The 6,510-nt window shown below is 42.6% G+C and overlaps 1 non-coding gene across 1 annotated transcript; it reads left to right on the plus strand.

The window, feature by feature from the left end:
- The first annotated feature begins 6,403 nt into the window (after positions 1–6,403).
- LOC140615663 (U6 spliceosomal RNA) lies at positions 6,404–6,510 on the plus strand. Its single transcript, XR_012016146.1, has one exon. It is a non-coding gene; the product is annotated as a U6 spliceosomal RNA (small nuclear RNA).

Here is a 6,510-nt window from a genome sequence, read left to right on the forward strand (position 1 = left end):
AATCACTGTTTAACTGAAGCGTGTGGGCGTGTGTGTACACACGCGTATAGACGTTAGTGCCCTGGTCAGGTTGATAAGCTTCTTCTCATTGGCTGATAAGCTTCAGATGTTGAAAATCAAGAGCCAGAAAAAGGGGTTTATGATATGACAACTTTAATGGCCACAAGGTTGTCAGGGCTACGTTGTAAATGTGATTCTGAACTCCAGGCAAAAAGGGAAATGTGTTGAAGCAGGTTGCTGTTATTATCAGAAAGGAGTATCCTCTTGGCCCTTTTTTGGGAATATTGAGAACATCACACGATTACCTACCATTTACTGAGCACTCGCTATGTGCCAGTAACACGGGTAGTGCTTATGACAACCAAATTAAGGTTTTCCCTGATGGTTGAGGAAATTCAGATTCACAGACGTCATGACTTCTGGAAGCCTTCTCAGCTAGTAGGCATTAAAGCCTGAATTGCAACCCAAGTATATCTGGCTCCAGCTACTACCCCACATAGTTTTCCCAGCTATGACAGACATCTTCAAAAATGTTTTCATAGCAAAAAGACTAATTTTATGGCTGTTTGACCTTCAAGTAGAAATTTGTAGACACTGGGGTTTGCTTGGTGTCATATTCAAAGCAGACATGAATCAACCAACTGAGGCTTGAAACTTTGCCCCATCCCTCCCCCACCTCTACCTGTGTCTGTATCTCTAAAACAAAATGTGTACTGAGTCCACTGTGATAGGTGCCCTGTATTCATTTTTCTATTTAAACCTCCCAACAGTTGTGTGACTTAGAATCCTGGTTATCAGTAACAGTGATATGTGAACACTGACCATGTGAAAGAATTTAAATGAAGGGTGACATCTGATTATAAAGAACGTGCTGGATCTGAGAGAATTTAATGGTAAGAGGTGTGGCTGAGCTTCATCAGGGAGCCTAGAAGCAGAAGCCAGGGAGTCAAATTGTGGACAACTGGAGCTGCTTTTCTGGGCAGAGTTGTCTCTTGGCCTGGGGATATAGCCTTTGGTCATGAATTTGGGAAAAGAACCAGGCAGTCTTAGCTCAGCCCTTCCCTCCCTTTTCTCCTCTGAAAGCCACTAGAAAGCCCCCAGTCTCCCTTCCTTTTCTATGTGAGGCAGCCTCTGGCTATTCAGGGCTGTCTACAAGAAGTCTATCTCGCTGTGGGGTTCAGCGATGCCGCACTAAGCCGTATATTTATCTGTGAAAAGCCGATGTATGGCCCTTCCTTTGTCCATCCATCAGTTGGCTCTGAAGTGAGGCAGAGAAAGGGGAGGCCACTAGTGAGTCCTCTCAGAATTCCACATGCAGACAAATAGAGGGCTACCCAGTCATGGGGTCACCCTACTTCCCAGACCAAGAATTAGCAGCACCTCTGGGTTCTAGGCCCACATGCCTTTAAGATTCTTTTTTTTTTTTTTAAAGACTTTATTTATTTATTCATGAGAGACACAGAAAGAGAGGCAGAGACACAGGCAGAGGGAGGAGAAGCAGGCTCCATGCAAGGAGCCCAACGTGAGACTCGATCCTGGGAATCCAGGATCATGCCCTGAGCCAAAGGCAGACGCTCAACTGCTGAGCCACCCAGGTGTCCCGCCTTTAAGATTCTAACTGACCTCATCCTGGGTCCAATCAGCTCTGCCAGGCTCCCATGAGTCTCAAGATTCCTGTTAGAGGTAGGGGTTGCCCAGGAAATTGCATCTTAGGAGAGGACAGTCTCACAGCTAATATCAGAGCTGAGATCCTGACCCAGGTCCAATTGACCCTCGAGGCATGTTCTTAACCGAACGTAGGTAGTGAGGCCCCAGGAGCTGGCCTTGAGCTGGGTGTTCTCTAGTTGGCATTAAAGAGAATACCTAGCATCAAAGAGAATACCTGGCATCATATGTAAAAATGACTTCAACGGTAATGCTGAGAGCAAAGCAGAGGTGAGGTTGTACCTTCCTCTTTTCAGATGCCTCCTTGTCCTCTCTCTGGACCAGCCTGGAAATCCTGGGCTGCACGGACTGAGGCAGGACTGTCTCCCGCAGGATGGCTCCACTGACAAGCTGTGTATCCTAAGTCACTTCACCTTAAGCTCTTGGGTCACCATTCATTTCTTCATCCATTTAACAAGTCTACATATTAATATAGAATATATATGCATACGGTATGTTAATACCTAAGACATACGTGTATAGCATATGAAACCTCCTACTATAGATGACTATATAATATGGATGTTTATCATTGTGTCAATAAGTGTACTAGATATTTACCACATGTCAGGCTCCGTGCTAAGTAATCAAAAATACATTGAATCCTACTAGATGCTTCCTTTCTTAAGTAAGAAATGCAAAGTGAAACTAACTCTGCTGAGATAATATTTTTCTGCTCTCAGATTGCCAAAGGTCCAAATGTTCTGCAACACATATGGGTGAGGCCAAGGGGAAACATTTACACTGATACGTTGTGGGTGGGAATACAAAGTGGTACAAGCCCCGTGCCAAAATTTGTTAAAATACAAACTCATATACTCTTTGTACCAGTAATTGGTTTCTGAGAAATTATCCTTCAGATATTTTCACACTCATAAAAACTAACATATGCATATGATTGTTATCATTGCAACACTGTTTGTAATAGCGACAGATTAAAAATGACTTCAGTGGCCCTCAGTGTGGCCTTGGATCAACCATTAAGTGAAACACTGAGCATCGGTGACAGAAAACATAGAAGCTCTCCAAGATCTGACATGCAAAATTGCCCAGGCATGTTGGCAAGTGGGAAAAGCAAAGTGCAAGACAGGGTGTAAAGTGTACTAATGTAATGTTAGTGATAGTACAGTAATATGAATAATGTAGCCATGTAGAATAATAGTAATTTCAGTATAGTAATACAAATAGGATTAGAAAGAGTTACACACTAATATGACCAAATCATAGTGATAGTAATAGTAATGCTAATAATTGGTATAGTGGATATGATTGGGTATGTATGTAAAATCTTATATAGACATTTAAAAAAAATCTCTAGAAAGACTTTTATTTTTTTAAGATTTTATTTACTTATTTGACAGAGAGTGAGAGAACACAAGCAGAGGGAGAGGGAGAAGCAGACTCCCCACTGAGCAGGGAGCTCAATGTGGGGCTCGATCCCAGGACCCCAAGATCATGACCTGAGCGGAAGGCAGACACTTAACCAGCTGAGCCACCCAGGCACCCCTGGAAAGACTTTTATGAACAATATAAGGGGTCTGGGTTTAAAAAACAAACAAACAAGTAGGAATCCAGGCAAATGGGGAAAGGAGTGGAAATAAAACTTTTCATTGAAAATCTTCTGAGAATGTTTGAAACTCATAAATGTAAAACCCATTCAAAAATGGAAATAAATACACAATAGCTTAAAAATAACAGCAGTGCCATGAATGTGAAGCAGGAGGCCAGGGCACTAGCGGAGCAGGTGACGGGGTACTGTAGCATGCAGCTGGCAGAGGAAGTCACTGAGGAAGTCACTTTTAAATAGAAACTTGACAGAGAAATAGGCAAAGGGGCAAACGAGGGCTGCCCAGGAAAAGGGACCCCGTGTGCAAAAGCCCTGAGGAGGGAAGGGGCTTTATCTGCAAGGAATGGAAGGGTATCCCGTACAGCTGCACAGCAGACATGAGGGGTAGGGGGACCAGAAGCTAAATACAAAGCAAGGAGCCAAAGTATGCAAGCTATGTTTAAAAAAAAATTGGACTTTATCCGAAGGGCAGTAGGAAGCCATTGAAAGAGTTTAAGCAGGAAAGTGATGGGATCAAGGTTATGTTTGGAATAGATTGCTCTGGAGCCTCTGAGGAGAAATGACTGGGGGAAGCAAGAGTGGATGTTGACAACCCATATATCTGAGAAACCGCTGTGGAGCACTATCTGGTGGTTTCTTACAAAGTTAAACATACACCTACCCTATGACCTGGCAATTTCATTCTTAGGTATTTATCCAAGTTAAATGAAAACATATGTTCACAAAAGTACTTGCACAAGAATTTTTATAGCAGCTGTATTTGTAAGAGCAAAAATTACCCCTCCAAATCCTACAAATCTCTATCAAAAGATGAATTTGTAAGCAAACTGTGGTGTATTTATACACTGGTGTACTACTTAGCAATATGAAGGAAGGGACTCCTGATACACACAACGTGAATGATACTTAAATCTATGAAAGAAAAGTAAAAGACACAGAAATGCATATACTGTATGAAATCTATTGACATGAAATGAAATCTGGGTACAGAAAAAAATAATCTATAGTGTTAGAAATCAGAAAGTAGTGCCTGGAGGGAGAAAAAAACTGGAAAAATGAGGGAATGTTCTGGAGCAATGGAAATGTTTTATATCTTGTTGTACATGGCAGTTACACAGTGTGTGCAACTGTCAAAACTCATCAAAGTGAAGAGCTGAGATTTATGCTTTTCATGTCAAGCATATCTCAGTAATGAAGAAGAAGAAGAAGAAGAAGGAGGAGGAGGAGGAGGAGGAGGAGGAGGAGGAGGGAATGAAAGAGAAAGAAAGAGAGAGAGAGAGAGAGAAAGAAAGAAAGAAAGAAAGAAAGAAAGAAAGAAAGAAAGAAAAGAAAGAAAGAAAAAGAAGAAAGAAAGAAAAAGAAGAAAGAAAGAAAAGTGCTCATTGAGAAAGGTAGGAGGTGTTTATAATAATCTAGGAGAAAGTCCTGGTTCCCTGATGCCCTGGCATGGGGATCCAGTAAAATAATGTGTAGAAGAAGCAAACTATGAAGGCCCATGCAAACGGTAAAGCTCTATACATACTGTGAAGCCCTTTTCAAAGTGAGGAATTAGTCAAACTTAACCCTTATCAAATTCTGGAGGTGAACATGGGACATCTGATTGCCAGAGGCAGTCCTGTTTATTTGCAATGAAGGACTTGGGGCTGTTAATCATGATCTTCTTGCTGATCTGACACCATTTGGCAGGAAAGGGATCCAGGGGCTGCTGAGATTCATCAGAATCCTTAATCCTGATGGAAAAATAAAGCAGTGGTGGCGCCTGGCTGGCTCAGGCAGGGGCTCATGCAACTCTTGATCTCAGGGCTGTAAGGTTCGAGCCCCACATTGGGTGGAGAGGTTACTTGAAAATAAAATCTTCAAAAAAAAATTAAAAATAATAAAGCCGTGCGGGGGGGGCGGTGCAAAGCTGCCTTTGCCAAGGATAATTTTCTACTAAAAACAACAACAAAAAAATGTATTTAGCTCCTGGGCTTGAGTCTTGAATTTATTTTTTTGAATAATTAGGGTTTGAGGATACAGAGAAAAGGAAGCAGGCTGTCAGTTCCTGAGGCAGGGACCATAACCATCAGTGACACGGCCACCCAGCATTCAAGAGAGTTCACTGGGAGCTGAGAGTATGTGGGAAACACACGTGGGCTGCTTGAAGCATCTGCCTCTGAGTGTAGACAGGTTTAGGGAAACAGCTGTGGGGAAAACCAGTCAAAAGCCAACCAAATAGCTGGCTACTATTTAACTGAATGCAACTTTTTTTACGTGCTTTTTTTGAATGTTAATAAATCCCTAGTTATTTGCTTGCATTTCTTGTTGATTTCTCTCCCCAAAACCACTTTGAATGAGCAGACACAGCTGGATCCTTGCTATCCACACCAAAGGATGCTAAACACCCCTTGGGTCCTTTGTGAAAAGGAGACGTCCCTGCACAAGTCAGGGCGGGCCTTAGATTAGATTCCATGACCTCCAGAAGAGGACTGAAGATCCTCTTCAGAGTTGTAGCAGACATTTGTCATATTTTTATTATCTAGTATGTGTCACCTGATCCTCCTCTCTTTCTAAGGATTGATTTTTGTTGTAGTTTCTCCTGGTGTGAGGTAGAACCCATCTTCCACATTGAAAGTAGACAGGCTCTCTCTCTCTCTCTCTCTCTCTCTCTGTCTCTCTTTCTCTACCCCTCTACCCCCCCCCTTACTCCTCGCTCTCACCCACACCCACGCACACTCACACATACACACACACCCTTGGCCTTGGCAAAGTCTGATGATAGGCAACTGACTTGGGCTTACCCCACCCAGTGGTCTTCCCTTGAACTGGGAGCCTCAGGAGAGCAATATAAGAATATGGATATAGTTGGTGGTTATCCATGGAGACAGCTGGAAGTCATTTGTTCAAAAGTAGCAAAAGTCATTTGTTCAAAAGTTGGCATGCTGACCAAATACTCCGGCCAAGACACCATTACTGTGACTCCCTTGGCCTTGCCCTCTGACTTGCCACTTCTGGATTGGAAAACAGAGTCCTGGGACTTAAAATGACGTGTCCATATTCACACAAAAAATTATCAACCAAGCCAAAACTCGAACCTATGTTTTTCACTGTACCCCCACTGCTTCCTGCCTAGCACAAGAATCTTCCTTAATTGTGCTCGTTTTGGCAGCACATATACTAAAATTGGAACGATACAGAGAAGATTAGCATGGCTCCTGCTTAAGGATGACACACAAATTCGTGAAGCATTCCATATTTTT

This window comes from Canis lupus, chromosome 23 (assembly GCF_048164855.1).
Source record: "Canis lupus baileyi chromosome 23, mCanLup2.hap1, whole genome shotgun sequence".
In the NCBI taxonomy this organism is placed as follows: domain Eukaryota; kingdom Metazoa; phylum Chordata; class Mammalia; order Carnivora; family Canidae; genus Canis; species Canis lupus.